Source organism: Nycticebus coucang, chromosome 19 (assembly GCF_027406575.1).
Source record: "Nycticebus coucang isolate mNycCou1 chromosome 19, mNycCou1.pri, whole genome shotgun sequence".
NCBI classification, from domain to species: domain Eukaryota; kingdom Metazoa; phylum Chordata; class Mammalia; order Primates; family Lorisidae; genus Nycticebus; species Nycticebus coucang.
The window spans coordinates 1,924,394-1,949,909 of record NC_069798.1 but is presented as its reverse complement, the minus strand read 5'-3'; positions in this window follow the sequence as shown (position 1 = coordinate 1,949,909).

The window sequence follows — 25,516 nt, the reverse complement described above, 5'->3', positions numbered from 1 at the left end:
GGCAGGATAGTGTCCTCATTCATTTAGTGCTGCTATAACAATATACCTGAGACTGGGTAATTTACAAAGAACAGAAATTTATTGTTTCGCGGTCCTCGAGGCTAAGAAATCTAATATTAAGGTGCCAGCATCTGAGGAGGGCCTTCCCGCTGCCACTTTGTCATGTGGCTAAAGGGCAGAGGGCAAAGGGGCTGAGGATAGGATGAACTTTCCCCTTTGTAACAGAATTAAATCTCCCTCATTAGCACAGAGCCTTCATGGCCTACTTATGTCTTTTCTTTTTTTCTTTTCTTTTTTTTTTTTGAGACAGAGTCTCAGTATGTCAAGACAGAGTCTCATTATGTCACCATTGGTAGAGTGCCATGGCATCACAGCTCACAGCAACCTCAGACTCTTAGGCTTAAGTGATTCTCTTGCCTCAACCTCTAAGTAGCTGGGACTACAGGCGCCCACCATAATGCCTGGCTGTTCTCTTGTTGTTGTTGTTGTTGTTGTTGTTGTTGTTGTTGGCATTGTTGTTTAGCAGATCCGGACTGGGTTCAAACCTGCCAGCCCCGGTGCATGTGGCTGGTGCCCTAGCCACTGAGCTACAGGTGCCAAGCCCTATTTACCTCTTAAATGCCCCCTTTTCTTAATACTACTATAGTAGCAATTAAATTTCAACATGAATTTTGGAGCAAACATTCAAATTATAGCAGACACATAATACAAAAGCTAAGGGAGCAGAGTTTACACCAGTGATGTCCTTAATAAGGATGAGGTGGTGCATTTATTCCCTACATAGAAGTGCAGAAAAGACCGGTCCTACCAGACCAAGTTAGCACAGTTAATAAGAGCAGAAATTCATGTCCACTGCCAGAAAAATAATTACAACTGATGGCAATGGGTCAACCACATATGTGTGTAAAATGTTAACCATTTAGACACAAAATAGCCTTAGAAATTACTCTAAATTGAGGAGCACCCTTGTGTTAAAACCAATATTTATGAAGTTTTTCACTGAACCCAAGGGGAATACCCAAACATATTTGTTTGTAGCATTAAATGAAGAAAGCTCTGTCTGTGCAGAGGGTAGTTTACACTCAAGAGGTAGAACTTTCAGAAGGATTTGATAAGCGTCCCAGCTCCGCAGGGAGCTGGCTGCAAGCGCCCTACTCACCATTTCTCTTCTATGAATAAGGGATACCAAGTGGAGTCACTTGACCTAGCAGCTCCATCCTCCATTTGTTCCTTCTTTATCAAAGCTAAAGGACTGTTGTGACTACTGCAAACTGCTTAATATAAAATTCACTAAAACCTGGTTTCTTATACTCTCAATGAATCCCCAACAATAAAAAAACTCTTAAAAAAATAAATAAAATTCACTAAAATATGCTTGAGCAAGGAATACTGAAATTACTTTTATTGTACTCTTGACATGTAATTAAATGGAATAATTGAACAAAAATTAATTTCTAAAATAAGGAAATACTAAATGAAAGACCAAGAAAAAATTTCAAATCTTTCCTAAGGATACAGAAAGTCAATTTCAATTAACCAAACACTTATCATCTATGACCTCTTTCTCCAAGCATACCTCAAGAAAAGGACATGAAAACTGTCTTAGTCCATTCCTGTTGCTATAACAAAATACCATAGGCGGGGTAATTTATAAAGAAGAGCAAATCAATTCTGTGATTCTGTAGGCTGAGAAGTCCAAGGTCAAGTTGCCAGCAGGTTTGGTGTCTGTTGGGGGCCCATCATCATTCATGGCATCTTCCTGCCGAATCCTCACACAGTGGAGGGGCAAAGGATGGTAACACTGTGTCCTCACACGACAGAGAAGACAGAAAGGCTGTCAGCTCTCTGAAGACTCTTTAATAACAGCAATAACGCATTCATGAGGGAAGACTCTACATGGCTTAATCCCTTCCCAAAAGACCTCCCCTCTTGATACTCTTGCATTAGAGATTAAGTTTCAACAGAAATTTTATAAGGACACAAACCTTCAAACCATTCAAAACCATAGAAGAGAGATACATACACAACTGCCTTCCCCATCACTAAGTGATAATTGTACGAAAGTGTGAAATATTTATAACAGAGATGTAGCACAAGACATTTATATGTCCATGGTTAATACTTTCCTCAATATTTGTATAACCACAGCCTGAAAATTTAGGTCAGTACTTTATTCCCAGATAAACTAAGGGGGAAAATAGTAGTTCGAAATAATATCTCTGCCAGTAATCTAAAAAACTAATGGAAGGTAAAAAATTGTAAACGAGTTCTTCTAATTATCTTTCTGAAGAATACATTGTTATGTGGCTCTCAACTTTCCTGCAGTCCTGTGATCATTTGCTGGAGCTTGTTTCATAGACCTATCCCCTACATGTGGAAATAAAGACAAAATTTGCTCTGGAAAGATGGAGGAAAGATCTGAATATATCCAAAATGAAAGCATTTTTTCCTTTTCTGGAAAAAAAATCCCAATAAAAACCTTAATATTTAGCTTAATTAGTGAGTCATCTTCCTCCTGGTTTTACTATGACAGTTATAACTGAAGATTCCAGGTCCCTCGTGATAATCATAGGTCACTTCTTCCCAGGTGGGTTCTGGCTTCTGTAAGTGCAACTTCAATCCCATCCTTGAACCTGGTTCTGGCAAATCCAATTGCCTGTATTCCACAACTAGTAAATCTTGCGTGGTTCATGGAAATACCATTTATAAAGTGTCTCATCTCAAAAGCTGGGCTTCAGACCATTTTTTTTATTGGCAATTAATTATCTCCAGCTGTTGGAGAGCAAAGAAAGAACATTCTAAACTAAAGCATTACACGAATATTCTTCATGCCCTTGGGGTGCAAAGTTCATTTTGCTCATTTGAACTCCACACAATTGGAAGGGAAATTAAACATTTAAGCCAACATTCCCAGCTTCACAGGAGAAAAGTGAGTCTCAGAGACAAGGAAGAGTTATATATTCAAGGTCAAACTTTTCATTAGTGATTAATCCAGAACATATTCTGAGCCTAGAGGTTGAGGATGGTATATTATACTGTTTTTCTAAAATATTTTTTCTACATTCTTAATCAGGAATCCTAGATAACTACAACCCACCCTCTGTTGTACATGCCAAGGAGTGAGAGTATGTGTGTGTGTGTGGTGGGTGGCCGTGGAGAAAAGCAGGGAGGAAGACCACAGACGCAGTGGCGTGACTAAAGGCCATGACCTTCCAGGACATGTCTCAGAGCTGCTAAAGAAGAGAGGCCATTGTGAGTCGCATTTTTTCTGCCTGCTCTCAGCACATCTCCCATAGGAATGATGCAAAGCAAGGACCTGAACAAACGTTGAGCAGTTGGAGGGGGAAACAATAACAGAGAAAGAGGTTGGAATCCGTGAAATGCAGCCCCTCAATTATTGAGTATTGGTTATAAAATCACACATGGAGAGTATAAAACGCCACCCAATCTTTAGGTAAGGAATTAATAATGTAATTAATAATGGACAAATAATAATAATAATAGTGTTATAATCATAAGGTCATAGGTAACAAACTTTGTCTTAAAAATCCCAGTCAGGTGCTGAGACTCCCTCTCTTTAGGACTCACAAATTCTCTTGGAGACATGTGCCGATGACCCCCGGGCCCTCAGGGCTCACTGGCGCACACTGAACAGCACCCCGCCTTCCACTGATGGCATCTCCTCCTCCCTCCAGCAACTGGGCAGCAGCACAGCTGAGCGACGACATTCCATGAAGGGACGAGGCCGGTCAGCGTCCCACTGCCCAGCACTGAGCTGCCGTGAAACCGTGGGGGCTTATGTCAGTGCCTCCCCGCATTTTTCCACCTTCTCATCTGCAAGATGTCAACAGATCTGTGAGATACAAACCACGCATTCTCTTATGCTCTCAAAGCACAGGGAAAAGGATGCTTGAGATCACAGCCACCCGAGCGGCCACAGTCACTGCGGTGCCTCTGGTGGGGACCCGCTTTCCCCGTCTGCCGTCCTTGCAGAGGGAGGCCGCATTCAGGCCCAAAGGCCACATGGGCAATGACCTGATGTTGCTTTCTCTATCACACTCCTCACACCACACACACAGTCTCGCACAGGCACCTGCACACCCACAAACACACACATCACATACACACCACACTCACACACCACACACACACTTTTATATGCACCGCACATACTGCGCCACATATTTTCACACACCACAGACCTCACACCTTGTGCACACTGCATGCCACAGGCACTGCACACCCACATACCTCACAGAGCACACACGCACACCCGTCGTGCTACTCAAACTGTGCCTGTGCCACTGCAGAGCGGGCCGTGCCCCTGAGGCTCTGTCTGCTGCCCCCTTTGCGTGTGTTGCTATCCGGGCTCAGCCCCTGGACACTCCCTGTCCTCGTCAGAACTCCTGCAATTAGCTCCACCATCTCCATTCAGCCTCCTCTGTCCCGTCCCAGCTTCACAGGTGCCTGTCTGTGGCCTGTCTGCGGGAGGCCTTGCGTTGCCATGTAGGCGTCATGGTGACACGTCTGTGTTCTTCTCTGCGTGGTCTTAATCTCCAGAGCACAGCACACACTCAACACAAAACCACTGACATCGGCCATGTGCAGTGACGGAGTGAATGGTGAGTGAGTGAGTGGCCTTTGCAGGAAGGGGATCACTCGGGGAGAGGCAGAATATAAACTGGAGACATTGTGCCTTTGATCAGAAAATGCTCAGAAGCGAGCCTCTGAACAACTTATCCACTACCCAGTGAAAACCGTGGGCTTCCATGAGCTCAACATTCCCTCTTCTAGTGTGACCGCCAAACACGGCCATTTCCTGGGAACCTCGGTGGTTGTCAGCAAAGTCTTTCCTTTTGGACACACATTTACCTACCACAAAATGATCCCCGTCTCGAGCACATAACACACAGCTAGGTGCCAACAGCAGACCCAGTGGACATTACTCAGCTCGCACCCCCGTCCCTGCGCCGGGGCTGAGGCCCAACCGTGGGCTACATTCCTCCATTCCTACACCCCTCACCAGCTTCTGTGCCAAGATTTGCCTTTTGTTTGGGAGCCTTTCATTCCTTTCACTTAAATTCTTAAGAGTTTGTAAATGCTCCTTTTTTGGCAAATATGCTCATTTTGCAAAATTCTTACTTAGGAAGTCCAAGAAGTCTTTAGCCAAGAATGGTATATTTTCAGTGTCTCTTGGGCATGTTCTTCCCTCAGACATGGATCCTTCCCTCCCCCACTGCCGCCTGTGCAGAGGGCCCACCTCCCACACCTGCTCTGTGCCTGTCACTGGCAACTTTAAATTATGCACATTCGTGCAGGTGAGAAGGAATCCCTACTTTCATTTAGTATGATCATTAGTGCAAATGGAGGCTGAAGAGGAAAAACTGAAAACTGCAGTTTTTCATCCAAAAGTGGATGCGTTGGTCCCTCCACTTCCCCGCAGGAGTGCACTTCACCCATGGGTCCCCTGGCCCCGCCAAGTCTACAGTTACCTGTGAAATGAAGATCACAGGATTTTGTTTGTTAAATACATGCATCAGTTAGGACTCTGATTTTTAAATAATATAAACTCCACCTCAAAGTCCACAAAGCAAAGCTTATCATGAAGACACTGAGATGACAGAAACCAAGAGCAGGATTGTGGCTGGGCCTCAGGCTCTCCTGGGACAGAGGCATCAGAATTTTCTCTCCTCTCCACTTTGAGATGCATCTGGACTCTTTGCCCTCTGTGGACAGTCGGCTCCTTCTGCTCCTGCTGTGCTTGTCCATTACCCACTCCTGACAGCACCCAGGAGAGACTGATTCTCATTTTTCTGCCTTCTAATACTCCTGACAGGGAGATTTTTATTAATCCCAAGTGGGTTTCTTGCACACCCCTAGACAAATAACCACTAACCTGGAAGTGGGGTTACCACACCCCTCTGGGAACTCCCACAGCAATATGTGAATAGAGACTGGGGAGGGCAATCACCAGAAAGGCCAGTGTCCATGGAAAACAGGAAAACCTGGCAGCTGCTGCTGTGTCCAGGACAAAATAGAATCACCTCTGTGTGGCACAGAGATGACCACGGTGTATTGCTATATTTTACCTTCCTTCTTCGGCCCAGCTTATACTTACCCTCGACACACACACATATATGCACATGCACATGAACACTCATACAAGCATGCACATGAACACACGTGCACACGCACACACATGCATATGAACACACATGCACGTGCACAGCACACATACACTTGCACACACATGCTATGGGCAGGGAATCTATTCCATGTGCAGTTTAGAGCACATGTCTTAGAAATTACTGGCCTGTATCCCGAGTGAATCAATATATGTTATCAAATGAGAATTTTAGAATTCAAAGCAAATAAAGCTCATTGGGAAATTCTTTTTTTTTTTGGCTGGGGCTGGGTTTGAACCCGCCACCTCCGCCATATGGGGCCAGCGCCATACTCCTTTGAGCCACAGGCGCTGCCCGCTCATTGGGAAATTCTAACCCTTGATCTCTAGACCCATTAGATATTATGTCTAAAACTCCATTAAATTATTTTTGTCTTACCCAAATAGCTGACTTCATGATTTCTATTGCAAATTGTGCCTAAAAGCCAATAGAAATAACTGCGTCTGTGATTTCTGAGATAGCTGTTTCTTCTTTCTCCCATTTTCAGTTGCTGAAACAGTTTCCATCAAATCTTCTCTGTGCACAGTTTACCAAACCACAGAACCAAGGATGAATGATGCTGTAGGTTAAGTGGGTGCTTCATTTGGAGATTCAAATAGATCATTTGTGAATCCCGGAATATAATTTTTATTATACTCAGGGCCATCTCACGGGGTCAGTAGCTCCCCTGGCAATGCACCAAGGAAGAGCAGGCTGGAGGGAACTGTGTCGGACAGAGCACTGGACGGGCAGAGATACAGCTCTACGGGACATTTAAAGTTATTTTTCCTGCTGTCCCAGTTCTGGATAAGGCTTCAAATTCTGAGATCTTTACATTGAGTGCTGAGTCTCATCGCATGGTTAGAGAAGCCCCTAGATACCTCGTGCTAAGAGATCATTCAACAGATTGTTGCAGCTCCATCCCCGTCAGCCCCTCCACATTGTGCAGGAGATAACACGTTTCTCCCTGCAGAGCCTGAAGACAGCCACAGGTGTGATTCCTTTGAAGTCGTTGTCACTGTGCTGTTTCCTGTCTCATAGACAGCCACCTTCACCCTCCAAGTGAAGGTAGCTTCCAGAGGACCACAGCCTGGCACTTGCTTCCCAGAACTCACAGTACACAAATTCTTGAGTCTTGCCCATACCAGAAGGCGGGCGGTGCATTGGCTGCCTTCGGATAGTGGGGTGTGGGAAGTGGTAATGGTGAAAGTGGTAATGGTGGAGTTAAGCAGGAAGTGGTAATGGTGGAGTTAAGCAGGAAAAGCTCTGCAAGTTCTGTGGGCTAGAGGCCGACTTCACTGCAATATCTAAGCCAAGAGGACAGCTTGGGGGCTGAGCTGAACTCCAGAAGGGATAAACCCCGAGAAACCAGCCTGACAAGAAATCCTAGGGAGCCAATTAGAGAAAAAAGGACATACCCAAGACAAGAGACCCCCAGTGATGGGACTGGACTTCAAAAAGAATACAAAAGACCCTTCAGGAAAGAAAGAATTGACTCTTGACATCCACAAGCCCCAGACTGCAATTTTGCCAAATCAGTAAGGTGGCTCCTATCCTTCCCTCTGTTCCCTACCAGAATCTTGGACAGTTTCCAAAATAGCACCTGCTGAGTGGGAAAAGAAGTGGGGCCAGGAAGAGAAAAACTTAACTGTAACGCTTCCTACCTCAGGCTCCCCTGCTGAGTCGGGCCTGGTGTGTAATGGAATCTAGACGTGAGTGTTGACTGTACGTCCAACTGGACTTAAGCAACTTGGAAAACAAAAACTATTTTGTTTTTCCTTGATAGTGAATGGAAAGTAATAAAGACGGCCTGGTTTTGCATCTGGAAAATGAGTGTAAAGGGAGAGTCATAAGAAAGCAGTCAGTTTCTATTGCTCCTTCTGAAGTCCGTGGGTTCAGGCTATTGTGATACTGGAAATGACTCACTCATCGCTTAACTTCGTTCTGAATCCTCTTCCACAGCTCTGTAAGGACATCACATATGTCACACCTACACTCGTACAGGGTCGGGGTGAGGGCTGGAGGTATCCCCCCATACTTGTTCAAATAATAATAATTACTATTATCTGTAGCAATTTAAGAATATTTCCTTTAGAAATTTCTAGCTGGTCACTTTTTCTCTTTTTCTGGCCTTTCAGTGACACAATCTAATTGACCCTTAAGAGATGAATTAGATAAGAAATCTAAAGCACCCAAAAGGCCCCCTCTTGGATTTCACCTATGCTCTGTCTGACCCCTTCCTAGTTGAAGGGAGATACATCCTCTCTCATTCTTGACTCCATTGTTTAATTAATGTCACTTGGATTTGCATTAACTTTGGCACAATTGCACGTCTGACATTTAGCAAAACCCTTGAATCCTTTTTCACACATAGTTCCTCTGAACAGAGTGTCCCCAGCTCTGTACTGAACAGTCAGATATTATTTCGAGGGTGCAAATGCTTATTTTTGCATTTGGTTATGTTAAGAGTCATTTTTTAACTTTGCCCTGTTTATATGATTTCATTTCTCTTTATTTCCACTTATTCCACGGAGATCTCTTTGTCTCTCAGGCTTTGTTGCCATCACCTCCTAAGACACAGAGGGCCTTGGAGAGTCAGGCGAGTATGCGGGTGAGCACATGCCCCAGGAGCTGGGTGGCCCTGGGCAAGGGACTTCTCTCTCTGGCCTTCATCTCATCATCTGAGAAATGGTAGTGACAGTGCAGCACCCACATGTTCTTGGGATGAGAAAATGAACAGACAGAGTGCTGTGGGCCCTTGGTGAGGGCTCAGCCATCCTAGCTATGGGTGACATTGATTCTTACAATGGCGCTCTTTCTCCGTCCCAGGCCTGATAACCATCTTAGAATTTAGTCACATTTGGACAACCTGACATCTTAAAGTTTGGGCTCAGAGGCCCTTGAATTCCGTGAGGATGTCCCCGTTTCTTGTGCACAGCGTGCTGCCTCAGCCAAGCGTGGGGGAGGCTCTGATGCCAGCCCAGCTCCAGGTTCCTCTCCATTCTGTGGGTCCTGGTATCCACATCATTGAGACCTGGAATCACAAGAAAGGGGCGAGGAGGGGATGTCTTGCTTTTCCCCAGTTGCTGTTTCTGAGAAGTGAACCTTCTTGCCCTGCTTCCTGGTTCCCCAGGAAGAGAGAGATCAGGAGGTGCTGGAGCTGCTGCTGCTGAGGTTTGCTGACCGGAACAGCTTGATTTCTCTTATTTTTCTTAGATAAAAGGATCTGAGCCTTCGTTTTTTATGTCCCTGACAACCACCAGTGGAAAATAAAGAGAAATGGATGTCATCTTCCGCTAGGAGAAACCATTTCATTCAGATGCCCTTGGATTTTTCTAAGCATTCCTGGCATTTTGAGACTTGAAAACCGGCCACTTCTCTAATTTCAATCAAAGTACATGAGGGCAAGAGCGAAAAGTGAGCCACGGGCACTGGCTGTGAGTCTTAGTGTGCCATGAGCTGTCATTTCTTTAGGACTTTTGAGTGTTCTAGAAGAAATGAGAATGTTTTAGTACTTATCAATAACTGATATTGATTATGCTTCTTTAGTTTTTAAATGAAAGAGTGAATATAAGTCACGCGAATTTGATAAAAAGCACGGGACAGTATTCCTCCTTGTTGAATCATTTGATCTGAACACTATTTCCAGCGACAAACTTGGACCTTGGTTTCCAGGTGCCATAGCTCCACATCTCAAGAAAGAAGACCAACATCTGTCCCCATGTGCCACATCCAGGAATTGCCCACAACATATCTGGAAATGCAGCCTGGCAGACAGTAACACCTGCTGTCTTCAAAGTTTATGTCTTTAAAAAACGAGGTTTGGAGGTAAACATCTCCTAACATGTTAAGTTAGGAGATAGGTAATCAGGTCATGTAAAAGGCAGTATCACCAAGTTGATCATAAAGAAGTTACTTCAACTGAGACATCTATTTAGAGGTAACTTAGCAAGTTCTAAAGTGAGCAAATTAATCACAAAGCATATTTAGGTGAAAAGTGCAGGAGATTCTTCCTTCCATCCTAAAGTGGTCATTGGCTGATGGCCAGGGTGAGCACGAGTCCATTAGCCACTCCCGTAAAACACCACCAGTCCAAATCACCTGGGTGGTTTTAGAAAAGCCAGTGTTAGATTAACCCAAGCACCAGAGGCCCTTCTGGGGACAGAATAAGTCAAAAAGAAAGGTTGTTGACTATGAACTGTGGGTTAAGACGTGTAGAGTAGGGGACAGCTTTTATTTTTTACAGTCAGTAAGGATATTTCTGCAATGAATGGGTTTTAAAAATTCCATTCTGTTCTTAAGATACTTTACTAAGAAAAATATGTTCCAGCTCCATCCAGGTAAACATAGAAGAGGTAAAGTCTACCTCTTTTTTTTTTCTTTTTTTGCAGTTTTGGGCCAGGATCGGTTTTGAACCTGCCACCTCCAGTATAAGGGGCCAGCGCCCTTACCCCTTTGAGTCACAGGCACCACCCAAGTCTACCTCGTTTTATGGCTGCATAGTATTCCATGGTATACATATACCACAATTTGTTTATCCATGCATGGCTTGATGAGCATTTAAGTTTCCACAACTTGGCTATTGTGAATTGGGCTGCAGTAAACATTCTGGTGCAAATCTCTTTGTTGTAAAATGATTTTTGTTCAACTGGGTAGATCCCTAGTAATCACACTGCAGGATCAAATGGTAGGTCAACTTTTAGTTCCTTGAGAATTCTCCATACTTCTTTCCAAAAAGGCTATACTAGTTTGCAATCCCACCAGCAGTGTAGAAGTGTTCCCTTCTCTCAACATCCACGCCAATATCTGCAGTTTTGGAATTTTGTGATGTGGGCTAATCTTACTGGCATTAGGTGATATCTCAAAGTGGTTTTGATTTATATTTCTCTGATGATTAAAGATGATAAGCTTTTTTCATGTGTTTGTTGACCATTTTCCTGTCATCATCAGAGAAGTTTCTGGTGTACTCAATACTATTAGAAACCAATACATAAACATTTACACATTCATATCAATGATAAAACAAAAATATTGTCTAGAAAGAAATAGGAGAGAGGAGGGGGAGGGGAGGTAAATGGAGGGAGGGTATCTGGTGGCATCTCACCTAACATGCACAATGCAAGGATATTGTGCAAAACAAGTAAGAGTATGTTTATAAACGTCTTACCACAAAAAATAAGTGAGGTGATGGTTATGTTAGTTTAATTTAAGTGTTCCATATTGTATATCAAATAATCACATTATACCCCATAAATGTATACAGTTATGATTTAATAAAAATTAATTTTTAAAAAAATTCCATTCTAATCCTTTACTGCACTCGAAAAAGACCTTTTGAAATATTGAGCCTTTTCAATAAGTTACAGTTTTTTTCTAATCCATAAATACAATATTAAAAGAGCTTTTGAAATATTGGAATACACAGTTTTGGAAATTTTTGAAAAATCTTTTCTTAAATCTTACATGTGGTCTGTCACCATCCGCCTTCCTGGCACACCGGAACCATTGCTGTGAGAGTGACCAGCACAGATGACTCTTTGTTCTTGGGGTAGGTACGTGGCTTCTTTGGAGCACAACTGATGGCAGGAAATATTTCATCACCTTCAAGCATTATTACTCAGGCACAGAGCCAACAAGAGGCAAAACTGGGAAAAAGAAGGTATCTCTTTTGCATCCTTCCACCTCATCTACCAGCGCCTGAACCTCTCCCCTCCCTGACACACTCTTCCCCACACTCCTTGGCTCCCAGTACGGCAGACCAAGGCCTTTCCCTCCCGAGCCACACCAGACCCACCTGAGCCCCCAGTGCTCGGACACCTGCGGGGAGAGATAGTCCTATCCATTGGTGTCTGGAGCTCATCCCCCGTGCATGTACCTCTGGGAGACCCAGTGAAGAGGTCAGTAGACACGTAGTGAGGATCTGGGTAAGACCTGGAGGCCACCACGATGCTACCCTCTCTGCCACCAGCCCTGAGCACACAGCCTGGACTTCTTGGGTTCTCTCAGTATCCCACCCTCAACTGGTCCTCCCAAGTCGTGCCTGATGAGCCTCTGTCTGTCTCCCATGACAGTCCTCTCCTACCCACTCATATCAACATGTTGACTATTCACTGGCAACAGCATCCCTTAGGTAATATACAAACACATATAGCTCTAAGTGTACCTCCCTCCTAAAACTTTAGAGGGAACTAAACTCTAAAGAACTAGAACTCTCTGCAGGGACAGGCATAGTCTGTAACAGAGAACTTCATGAAAACAGTAACATGAACTGAAATGATGTAGATTAGTAACTGGGCACAGAATCTGATGAACAAAGAAAAGAACCAAAACGAGTAGCAGTTTCAACTACAGTTTTACAAAGTAGAAAGAAAACCAGAAACAGAGCAAGACATCATCAGAGAGATAAAATCTCTCAGAAAGGAAATTGAGCACGATGGCTGGTCCCCATTTAGGATTTACTGGTGAGGACTCTGGAGAAAGTCTCACACTGATTAGAAGCAGAACACACACTGGAAAATCTTCCATTTTGTTCTTTCAGTATGAGACACATCAAAATCCCAGTTTCCAAAAGGCTGCTTCTGTACAGTATTTCTTCTCTGCCATGAGGTCCTTCCAAGTTTCCAACGGCCACTTCTCCAGACTCTCACCCCAGTTCTTCTCCACATTCACTTTAATATTACATTGTTCTCTTGAAAGAGGGAGAGACAGTATGTTTGTGCATGTTCCTTTTTAATTGAGTTGTCACAGCAATTATTATTGTTATTATTGTTGTTATTGCACCTGAGGATGCTCACGAGACTGCTGCTTCCCTGAAAGGAGTGTTTTACGCAGCTGGCTCTCCCAACATCCCACTCCTGGTGAGATCCTGAGAGACGTCCTTGTACTGTGAAAAGATACCATCCTGTTCCACTTGGGGCTTGATTTCCAAGGTGTATTTTAAGACAAACTTTCCCTCCAGCAGACTCACGGTGAGGTCCGTTCCCTGGTGTTTGGCCCCAGCTTCCTTTAAGGAAAAGTCCTGAGGGGAGTCTGCTTTCCATGAACATGACCTGGAGGCTTCCCACCAAGCCCAACAAAGACTCGCATGCAGAGAACAGACTCCTGATCCCTGCCTTGTGACCCGCCAAGGAGCTATTGGTCGCAGTACTTTTACTGTATTCTTGGAACCTAGGCTTCAAGATTTGAAACCCATTGTTGAGGATAGCACCAATCTATTTTGTTACACTCTGGAAATTCATAAAGACAATGTGGAAATAATATGCAAAACAGAAAGCCTGGCTGAAAAGTATCAGGTAGACTTAGGCCAAATTGAAAACCCAGGCAAGCAAATTTTCTTTCTTTCTTTTTTATTCTTTCTCTCTCTTTCTCCTTCCTTCCTTCCTCCCTCCCTTCCTTAATTCCTTCTTTCTCTCTCTCTTTCTCTTTCTTACTTTTTCATTTAACTAATCAAAACTATTCTTTCATTCATAAACATTTATTAAGCATATATTATATTCTGGGAACTACTTGGGAAGAAGGGGTAAAACAGGAAGTGGAACAGATTGGGAACAAGGCCATAGGCTATGTCCACATGTGGGGAAGAGAATTCCAGGCAGAGGAAACAGCCAACGCAAAGCCCCTAGGACATGCACGTGGGCCTAGGATATACGAGGAGCTCGAAGTAGAGGGACCAAGGTCTGAGAGGCCCCTGGAAAGGCTTGGACTTTCAGTTCGTCAGGTCTGAAGAAGAAGATGACATCATACAACTTGGATTTTAATGGGGTCACTAAGGCTACTGTGTGAAGACCAGGCTGTATACAGACCATTCCTGCTGTGTTTCATAACCATCCTTACATTTTAACTTTCAGTACATCACTTGTGTTGAATCACATACTTATAGTCTGTGAACAGTGCCTGAAATGATGTAATGTTCAGCCAGGCTAGGGGAATTGGTGATTAAAAACAAGACTAAGAATTCTCTCTAGAAGCAAAAGAGCCTCTATGTTTCTTCTTTGTTAGCAAAGTACAGCAAATATCTGTTTCGCCTTGAGGAATGAAGTGCACTGAATAATTCCGTTTTCTGATTAACCGATGAGTTAATCTGGTGGAAAACAAACAGGAAAGGAAACTGTCAATGTTCCTGCCTTTAATAATCAAAGTATGAAAAGCACAGTTAAGGTTATTTTGATGATAGAATCTTCCTCATATATCTAATCATGTTAGAAATACATGAAAGAACAGACAGGGCTCAGGCCAGGAGGAAAGACAGATGGGCTGGGGAATAAGGCAGGACCCAGGAGCTGGGGGGCACCCCAAGTGCACTTGAGAAACTTTCTCCTGCACAATTCACCACTTTAAGGAAGCTAAATCAATGCAATTCTGGACTACATCAATATGACGGGAGACGCTCTCAGAAAGAAGTGTCTAAACACAATCCTCAGCCAGCATCCCAGAGGAAGGGGTAGAGAGAAACTCACTACTCCCTTTTCTTTTTTTTCTTTTTATTTTTTGTTAAATCACAGCTGTGTACTTTAATGCATTATGGGGTACAATGTGCTAGTTTTATATACAATTTGAAATACTTTCATCAAACTGGTTAACATAGCCTTCACCTCATGTTCTCAGTTATTAAGACATTTATATCCTACACTTAGTAGATTTAATATGTATCCTTGTAAAATGCACCATAGGTGTGGTCCCACCAATTACCCTCCCTCCATCAGTTCTCCCCTGTCCCCTCCCCTCCCCCTCCTCTTTCCCCTTCATCTTGGGCTGTAGTTGGGTTATAGCTTTCATATGGGAGTGTGGGTACTTATAAATTGGTTTCACATTAGGGCTGAGTACATTGGATACTTTTCCTTCCATTCTTGAGATACTTTGCTAAGAAGAATATGTTCCAGTTTTATCCATGTAAACACAGAAAAGGTAGTCTCCATCTTTTTAAGGCTGCATAATATTCCATGGTATACATATACCATATTAATCCATTTGTGGATTAATGGGCACTTAGGCTTCTTCCATGACTTAGTAATTATGAATTGGGCTGCAATAAACATTCTGGTACAAATATCTTTGTTATAAAGTGATTTTTGGTCTTCTGGATATATACCTAGTAGAGGAATTGCAGGATCGAATGGCAGATCTATTTTTAGATTCCTAAGTGATCTCCAAACTTCTTTCCAGAAAGAACGTATTAGTTTGCATTCCCACCAGCAGTGCAGAAGTGTTCCCTTTTCTCCACATCCATGCCAACATCTACTGTTATGGGATTTTGTTGTGGGCTAATCTTACTGGAGTTAGATGATATCTCAAAGTAGTTTTGATTTGCATTTCTCTGATGATTAAGGATAATGAGCATTTTTTCATGTCTGTAGGCCATGCACCTGTCTTCTTCAGAGAGGTTTCTATTCAAGTCTCTTGTGCACCCTGAGATGAGATCACTTGTTCTTTTCTTGCTACTATGTTTGAGTTCTCTGTGGATTCTGGTTACTAAACCTTTGTCAGAGACATAACCTGCATATATCTTCTCCCATTCTGAGGGCTGTCTGCTCGCTTTACTTACTATGTTCTTGGCTGTGCAGAAGCGTTTTAGGTTGATCAGATCCCAGTAATGTATTTTTGGTGTTGCTGCAATTGCCCAGGGGGTCTTCCTCATAAAATATTCACCCAGGCTGATTTCTTCAAGTGTTTTCCCTGCACTCTTTTCTGGTGTTTTTATAGTTTTATGTCTTAAGTTTAAATCTTTTATCCAGTGAGAGCCTATCTTTGTTAATGGTGAAAGGTGTGGGTCCAGTTTCAGTCTTCTACAGGTTGCCAAACAGTTCACCCAGCACCATTTGTTAAATAGGGAATCTTTTCCCCACTGAATGTTTTTGATTGGCTTATGGAAGATCAAATGACAGTAAGTAGCTTGGTTCATCTCTTGGTTCTCTATTCTGTTCCATACATCTACTTTTCTATTTTTGTGCCAGTACCATGCTGTTTTGATCACTATCAATTTATAGTATAGTCTGAGGTCTGGTAGCATGATTCCTCCTGATTTGTTTTTATTTCTGAGTAATGTCTTGGCTAAGCAAGTTTTTCTATGCTTCCATATAAAAAAAAACAATTATTTTCTTGAGATCTTTAAAGTATGACAGTGGTGCTTTAATAGTGGTTGCATTAAAATAGTATATTGTTTTGGGTAGTATGGACATTTTAACAATGTTGATCCTTCCCAGCCATGAGCATGGTATATTTTTCCCTTTGTTCACATCTTCAGCTATTTCTTTTCTCAGAGTTTCATAGTTCTCTTTATAGAGATCTTTTTAGGTAAATGCCCAAATATTTCATCTTCTTTGGCACTATTGTAAAAGGAATAGAGTCCTTAACTGTTTTTTTTAAGCTTGACAATTGTTGGTATATATAAAGGCTATAGATTTGTGAGTATTGATTTTGTAACCTGAGACACTGCTATATTCCTTGATCACTTCTAAGAGTTTGGTCGTTGAATCCCTGGGGTTTTCCAGATATACAGTCATATCATCTGAGAAAAGTGAAAGTTTGATCCCCTCTGTTTCTATTTGGATACCCTTGATCACCTTCTCTTGCTTGATTGCAATGGCTAAGACTTCAATTACAATGTTAAAAAGCAGCGGAGACAGTGGACAATCTTGCCTGGTTCCTGATCTGAGTGGAAATTATTTCAATTTAACTCCATTCAGTATGATATTGACTATGGGTTTGTTGTAGATGGCCTTGATCAGTTTAAAAAATGTCCCATCTATACCTACTTTCTTAAGTGTTGTGATCATAAAAGGATGCTGGATATTATCAAAAGCTTTTTCTGCATCGATTGAATCATATGGTCTTTGTTTTTTTTTTTTTGTTTATGTGATGTATTATATTTATAGATTTACATATATTGAACCAGCCTTGAGACCCTGGGATAAAACCAACTTGCTCATGGTGTATAATTTGTTTGATGTGTTGCTGGATTCAGTTTGCTAGGATCTTATTGAATGTTTTTGCATCCATATTCATTGAAGATATTGGTCTATAATTTTCTTTTCTTGTTGGGTCTTTTCCTGGTTTGGGGACCAGGATGATATTTGCTGCATAGAATGTGTTGGGAAGTAGTCCTTCTTTTCCTATGCTTTGGAAAAGGTTATGTAATATAGGTACTAGTTCCACTTTAAAGTTTTGGTAGAATTCTGATGTGAAGCAGTCTGGTCCTGGACTCTTCTTTTTGGGAAGATTTTGTACAGTTTATGCTATTTCAGAACTTGATATAGTTCTGTTCAACATTTCTAATTCATTCTGGCTAAGTCTAGGAAGGTGGCGTGCTTCCAAGTATTGATCAATTTCTTTCAGATTTTCGTATTTCTCAGAATAGAGTTTTTTGTACTGTATTCATTAAGAATTTTTTGAATTTCTTAGGTGTCTGTTGTTATTTCGCCTTTGTCATTTCTGATTGATGAAATTAGGGATTTTGATTTTCTATTTCTAGTTAGGCTAGCCAAGGGTTTATCAATTTTGTTAAACTTTTCAAAAAAATGACTTTTTGATTTATTGATCTTTTGAATAATTCTTTTGTTTTTTATTTCATTTAATTCAGCTCTAATTTCAGTTATTTCTTTTCTTCTGCTGGGTTTGGGGTTGAAGTGTTCTTCCTTTTCCAGTTGCTTGAGATGTCCCAGTAAGTTGTTGACTTCCTCTCTTTCCATCCTCTTAAGGAAGGTTTGCAGTGCTATAAATTTCCCTCTTAGGAGGTTCTGTCTTCATTATAATTCTGTTCCAAAAATTTAGTAATTTCCTTCTTAATCTCATCTATGACTCAGCTATCTTTCAGCATAAGGTTATTTAGTTTCCATGTCTTTGTATGAGTATGCAGATTCCTGTTATTGGTGAGTTCAACTTTTATTCCATGGTGATCTGAGAAAATACAAGGAATAATTTCTATTCTTTTAAATTTCCTGAGGTTAACCTTGTGACCTGAGATGTGATCAATTTTGGAGGATGTTCCAAGGGCTGATGAGAAGAATGTGTATTCAATTTTGTTAGGATGAAATGTTCTGTAGATGTCTATTAAATTCAATTTTTGCATGGTGAAGTTTGAGTCCAAAATTTCTTTGCTTAGTTTCTTCTTGGAGGAGCTATCCAACACTGCAAAAGAGGTGTTCAAATCTCTGACTATTATATGGTGCTGGAAGATATCAAATTATTCATGTCTGTTAAGGTCTTGCGTATAAATTAAGGAGCATTTTGGTTGCGTGCATAAATGTTAATCATTGATATCTCATCATGTTGAGTGTTTCCCTTAACAAATATGAAGTGACCATCCTCATCTTTCCTTACTTTTGTTGGTTTAAAGTCTAATGTATCTACAAATAAAATTGCAACCCCTGCTTTTTTCTGTTTTCTGTTTGCCTGGATTATAGTTTTTATCCTTTCACCCTGAGTTTATATTTATCCTTTAAGGTAAGATGAGATTCTTATATGCAGCAGATATCTGGCCTGAGTTTTTGTATCCATTCAGCCAACCTGTGCCTCTTTAGCAGATAATTTAAGCCATTCATGTTAATTGAGTGTATGGATAAGCCTGGTAGTATTTTGGGTGTCAAGTTTTTTTAAAGACCAGTGGACATTTTTCATTCTTTCACCACTGTGGATGTTGGGTTTTGATTAATAAATTCTGGGTGAGTTTACTTTGATAGTTGAGCATTATGGTGGTCATTGTGGAGGATGGGTCTGAGAATATCTTGAAGAGCTGGTTCAGTTATGGCAAATTTCTTCAACATGTGAATGTCATTAAAGTATTTGAGTTCTCCATCATAAATGAAACTCTGTTTAGCTAGATACAGGATCTTGGGCTAAAAGTTGTTTTGTTTTAGGAGATTGAAGGTTGATGACCATCCTCTTCTGGCTGAAATGTTTCAGCAGAAAGATCTGCAGTCATTCTAATATTCTTCCCCTTGTAGGTTATGATATTCTTACGTCTGGCTGCTTGCACAATTTTCTCTTTCATATTAACTTGGCGAAGTTAATTACAATGTGTCTAGGGGATGCTTTACTTGGATTGAGTCTTGCTGGGTTTCTGAAACTGTCTGCTATCTGAATTTCAATATCTCTTAACATGTTTGGAAAGTTTTCCTCTAAAATTTCTTGGAGTAGTGCATCTGTGCATTTCACATCATTCTCACCACCTTCAGGAATTCCAATAAGAAGAATGTTTGCTTTTTTGGAGTGGCCCCACAACTCTCTCAGGGAATGATCTTGGCTCTCCATTTCTCTTCGTCTTTGAGCATTTGGGAGTGTTCAAAAGCTTTGTCTTCAAGGTCTGAGATCCTTTCTTCTGCCTGCTCCATCCTATTACTGAGCAATTCTCCTGTATTTCTCAGGGCTTTGAGGGATGCAACTTCTTGTCTCAATATGTCAAAATCTTTGGTGTTTTTAATTGAATTCATTGACTTCTTGAGCCAATTTTTGAATTACTCCTTGAACTTCTAATTCCAATTTTACTTCAGTTATGTTAATCTTATTTGCTATCCACATTCTGAGCTCAATTTCTGACATCGCATCCATTTGTTTATGAATAGGATCTTCTGTTGCATCTCCTTTGTCGTACCTTGGGGGATTTGATCTACTCTGGTTGTTCATGTTGCCTGAGTCTTTCTGCTGATTCTGCCCCATGGTTATGTTTCACCATTTGTTTATAGAATCTGATAAGGTGGAATTAAATTGAAGGCTCCTGGAAATGTAATTAATCAGCCCTTTACCAGAGTCCTGGGACTGGTGACTGCGGTTTTTTTCCCCTACAGCTTTAGCAAGGTCCTGTTCAGTACTACAGCCTGAGACTCTGGGGACCCACTTGGTATGATGGAGATAGGTGGGTCTGTCTTATATTTAGCTAGACTCTAACCAATCCTAGTGGATCGGTGACTTTGAGTTGAAATCTCAGCTGTGGAGGAATATAAGCAATTAAGACACCCTGCCCCCCCCTCCCCACACTGGCAATAACTGGGAGAGGAGAATCAGACCCTCCCTCTGCAACACAACCATAGTATAACCTTGGAGAGTCCCCAGGTGATTGGCCCAGATAAAGAGTTCCAAATGAATTGTCCCAGTCAACACAAATACAGATCAAGCAAGAGAATTCAAAAGGTCTCCAGCAACTGGACAGCAGGGGTCCACTGGCAGCTCAAGTGTGGCTTGCTCTGGTAGTCCATGGAGTCAGAAAGGCTTGTCCAGCAAAAGAATTATTCCAGAAGGGCTGGTGCCTCTTTCCCCACTTTGCATCACCATCACACCCAGTCATTGGTTACCCCACAGGGCTGTAGCCCAGCTCTCTCTAATACTCAAGTACACCAGGGATTTGTACCTGAGTCAAAGGGGAGACAGTGCCTCCCAGGCCAGGCAGTGTCACTGTGAGACCTGCAGGTGGGAGGAGTTCAGGCCTGATTTCCTCTGGTGATCATTGAAAACCGGGGAGTGTTCCTCCTGCATCTGTACCTAGCCAGGGGTTACCATGGGGGAGTATCGTTCTCTCCCTCAGAGACCATACCTGTGCCTTGACCACACTTCCACACTCTGGAACCCCTGCAGGTCAGGTCAGGTTCCCCCCATGTTCCACAGTACTGGGGAGGTTTCTCTCCCAAATTTGACACCAGTGGGAGGGACCATGGGGCTGCCATCCCTGTCAGGGGTGGTGCTGCCAGTCTGGGGCACTGCTGTGTGCAGGTCACAGGAGCCGGGCAGAGAGCTGGAGGGTGTTACCACCAGCCTCAAAGGTTGCAGGAGCTGGAAGGTGGAGCTGCTGAGCCCCGCTTTTGGGTAGCAGGAACCATGTGGGGAGCAGAGGGCAGAGCCACTGACGGCAGGCTGGGAGTAGCAAGACCCAGGTGGGAGCCGGAGGGTTGAGTCCCCGAGTGTGGGCCACCAGTGGTGGTGGGAGCCAAGCCGTGTTCTTGGTGCAAGAGTCACAGGACCTGGATGGGGAGCCAGGGAGCTGGTGGGCAGTGCTCTGTGGGTAGCAGAAGTGGGCGGGGTGCCAGCCACAGTCCCCAGTGGTCGGTGGCACAGGTCCCACCTATGCTCTTTCCAACATGGGGTAAGTCTCTCTCCCCTTGTGACTCCCCACCTCTATTAAAGTTACAGTTTCAGCACAACTGACCCACAGCTCTGCCCTAGCAAAAATCTGTCAAACACTCTGGCTTTTGCAGGGGGTAGTCTTCCAGACTGCCAGGAGAGTGGGGAGGGGTGGATTGGGAGTTCAGGAAGATAGGGAGAATATTAGATTAACTTTTGGCCCAGGCAAGTGACTTCCTGGGCTTACAGTGGTATCTCTCTGTGTAGGAAGCTCAGCCCTCAGTCATTCTCTCCCCTTTGGTGAAACAAAAGGTCATCTGTTCTCTACTCATCTCAAGCTTCTCTCATGGTGGGGGGGATGAAGGGAAGGATTTCCATCCTCTTTGGGATGGGTTTTATACCTGAAAATTTTTACCTTGGAGTCCTAGTTTGCCTCAGCAGGGGTGATGTGAACCCATCAATCCTCTCTCTCAGCTCAGCTCCCAATCTTCCACTTTATTGGGTTGTTTCTGGTCATTATTTCTCCCTCTGGCCCGGAGCCTCTGCTGAAAGCTGGCTTCAGTCGGCTATCTTGCCTCTTCCCCACTTTACTCTTCACTACTTCCTTTTCTTGCAGAACCCATAGTTTATAAATTGGCTCCCATCTTAGCCTGCCAATATCTTACCTGTTTTGACTCAACCATTTATCTCTGTAAGAATTCTTGTTTCCTGGGCACACTCACAAAATAAACTTGTTCTCAGTGAAATTTTTAGACAATAGTCAAATCGTCCTGCAAACACAGGTTGATCTTTCCCGGAATTCTTGCTGTTTTTATGATTTAATTCTCAGCAGACAGCACTGTCTGACTCTGAAAGCCCCTAAGTGTCTGGCTTTCCCAAGTGATTGAATCACTGCTTGTTCTCTGCAATTACCCAGCAGGGAAGGCTGCTGAGCCCCTGGATTTGGACAGTGGGGTAACATTCCTAAGCTGAGGAGCAGCTGTCCTGGCCACGGGGAACCACAGCCAGCTCCTCCCTTCAGCCTTTTGGAAGCAAGAGGTGCAGCTGCATGAACTGAGACTCACACAGTTTGTTAGCTAAAGTGAATATAATAAATACCTCCAGGACAAACTGTAAGGGCATTTACACGTGTCACAGTGATAAGCTAACACTTAAGTGTTGTTTTCAGCTATCTGGGAAATAGAGCTGGATTCATTAAATGGGCCTGGATTATTCATAATGGCCCTCTGCTTCCCTTGCTGACAGGCACTTCTACAGGACAGGCAGAGTGATGGGCTCTACTGCACAGCACACAGGTCTGCACCTCTGAGCCTTGGCCCCCAAACCTCGATCATGTCCAGAATACCAAGAAGCAAATACCCACTCAATATTATCTCTTGTAACTTTTCTTACTTTAGAATTTTGGAATTTTTAAGCTAGGAAGGAAAGAACAGAGGAGACTTACTGGAGATGCTTCATTGATCAGTCCTTGTCTGTTGGAGAAAGCGATTCAGTCAACACCATTGTACTGGGATAGTTCAGCTAATCTGTCAATGCCTTCTTTTATTTTCTCCTGAATGTCCTTTGCTCAACTTTTCAACCATGAAAATTAGCTATTACTTTATAGTCCAATAGTGAGGGAGAAAATTAATGAGAAAATGGAATATGTAATGAGTGGAGCATATATTACCATTCTGACTTTATCCTGCCTTTCTAACCAGCACAGAAAAGACTTAGTTGACATTTCATGGGCTGCCCACAAACATCACAGTTGTCCCTCATTGTTCCTGGGGGAATGGTTACAGGACTCCCACAACTATCTGAATCTGAGGATGTTTAAGTCCTTTATATAAAATGGCATGGTATTACCATTTAATCTGCACATATCCTCCTGTATATTTTAAATAATCTCTAGATTATTTATAATAATATAACGTAAATACTAAGTAAATACTTCTTATACTACATTGTTTTTATTTGTATTATTTTATTGCTGTATTATTAATTTTTATTTTTCTCCCTCCCCTAATATGTTTGGCCTACAGTTGATTGAATCCCCAGATGCGGAATCCAAGGATATTGAGGGCCAACTATACTGTATTAACAGCAGAAATCTAGGAAAATATTGTAGCTCATAGCACAGACTCTGAGAACAAATGTCAGCTCTCGTACTTACTAGCTGTGTCCCAGTTCCCTCATTTTTTAAATTGAGTATTACACATATAATAAAACACCTATCTTGGGGTGGCGCTTGTGGCTCAGTCGGTAAGGTGCCGGCCCCATATACTGAGGGTGGCGGGTTCAAACCCGGCCCCGGCCAAACTGCAACCAAAAAATAGCCAGGCGTTGTGGCGGGCGCCTGTAGTCCCAGCTACTTGGGAGGCTGAGGCAAGAGAATCGCTTAAGCCCAGGAGTTGGAGGCTGCTGTGAGCTGTGTGAGGCCATGGCACTCTACCGAGGGCCATAAAGTGAAACTCTGTCTCTACAAAAAAAAAATAAATAAAAAAAATAAAACACCTACCTTAATGGGGTTTTCTGGGAAGATCAAATTAATGAACATATATGTCAAGCAGTTAAATGAATGAGACACATTAAAAACCCAGGAAAAGCTTAAGAATTGTATAAGGTTAGGTATTATTATCAACAATCTGCACAATAAATATGTATTGTTATTGGGTTTTACAGATAAAGAAGCTGAAGGCAGAGTTGTTACATCACACAGTGAGTAATGGAGCATGCATTAGGATGAATCTGTCTGACTTCATAGCCCAGAGTCATCTAACCATTACTGCTACAAGCCCCCCAAATATCCTTCAACAACACATTGTATTTATACAGTTAAAGTCAGTTCTACTGAGCTGTATTTAGTATCTGCAGCATAGAAATTATGTTCAGGTGCAAGGTTATTTCCCCTAAATGTTCCTTGCTGGGTCTAAGGACAGGAAGACAAGGTGGTGGGAGGAAGGAGACTGCAGGATGATTGCAGGCCCTAAAAGTTTGAAAAAATCAGAAGAGAATATTGTGATATTATAGTCACAGTGCACTTTTGGTTTAACAGTTGAATTTAAAAGATTGCTGAAGAAATGACTAATGCAATGCCAGGGCAATGAGTAGAATAAAGACACGAATACAAATACACTGGCTGTGGCTGGGCAGAGGACAAGTGCTGCGTTCACACGGCTGTGGTGAGAACAAACCAGGGGCTCCACCGAGAAGGTCACATGACCTGGCTCAGGGACACTGATGTGCTTGCCCAGGGCCTACGGGGTGAGATAAGAAGTGCAAAAGAGAAAGAGTTGGGTAAAGACCAAGAAGCTGAGCAGCAAGGTATCCATTCAGAAAAGTGGAGTTCGGATGTTGAGAAGGACTCTGGCCTGCAGAGGCCTGAAGTGTTGTGGAAAGTAAGGCACAAATGTTGGTTCAGCACAACATTAAGGCTGGTTTGGCTCTGAGGTTGAGTTTGGATTTATTCTCTGTGGCTTTCAGGGTTGATGAGAAGAGAGTGATATATTTGGACTTAGGCCTGGGACAAAACTCTGATGCCTCCACAAAGAGCAGCACAGGCCAGGGAGAGGGAGGAACATTAGATGAGCAGTGAAGCTCCCAAAAGTCACCAGATGAGAAGCAGAGGAAGCCTGATCCAGAACTATTCTGGTGAGGAGTTGAAAGAGACTAGACGGGCAACTTAGAGTTGTATAAATAGAATTTAGTGATGGGTAACAGGTGTGGGGACCAAGGCCCTTGGCCCTGGTGGTGTTACCAGAATTTCTTTCTGTAGTAGGTCCTTAGTTTCGGGGATTAGAAGAATGAAACCATGGACCACAGATCAGTGATTAGATGAAAAGGAATATAGAAGGAATAAAAAGCACCAGAATTTCTGGCAGAGGGAAAGACCCAAGTGGGAAATCTCTGCCTGGGTCCTTTGTCTAGGCGTATGAGGCCTTCAGAGTTACTAAAATAATGGCCAGTACTTGGTAGATGGGAGACACCTTTTCAATGATAATGAGCATGTTAACAAATGAATATAGTCCCTCCAGCAGGCATTTCCCTTCATGAAATTCTGAAGGGATTCATGAAGGCCCTGTCCAGGCTTGAACCACCCTGTATCAGTGGTTCAGTAAAAATTGCTGACATGAGACAGATTGATTAGTAGGAGAAAAGATACACAAATTTATTTAATGTGCACACACAGAGCCCTCAGAATGAACAGCCACAGATGCACTCTTACGCTTAGGTTCAGCAAGGTATGGGCAGCCACGCAGAAATACAACTGGGACAAAAAGGGCGTGATCTAAGGCTGACAGGCCGAGTGGGGAAACCCAGCAAGG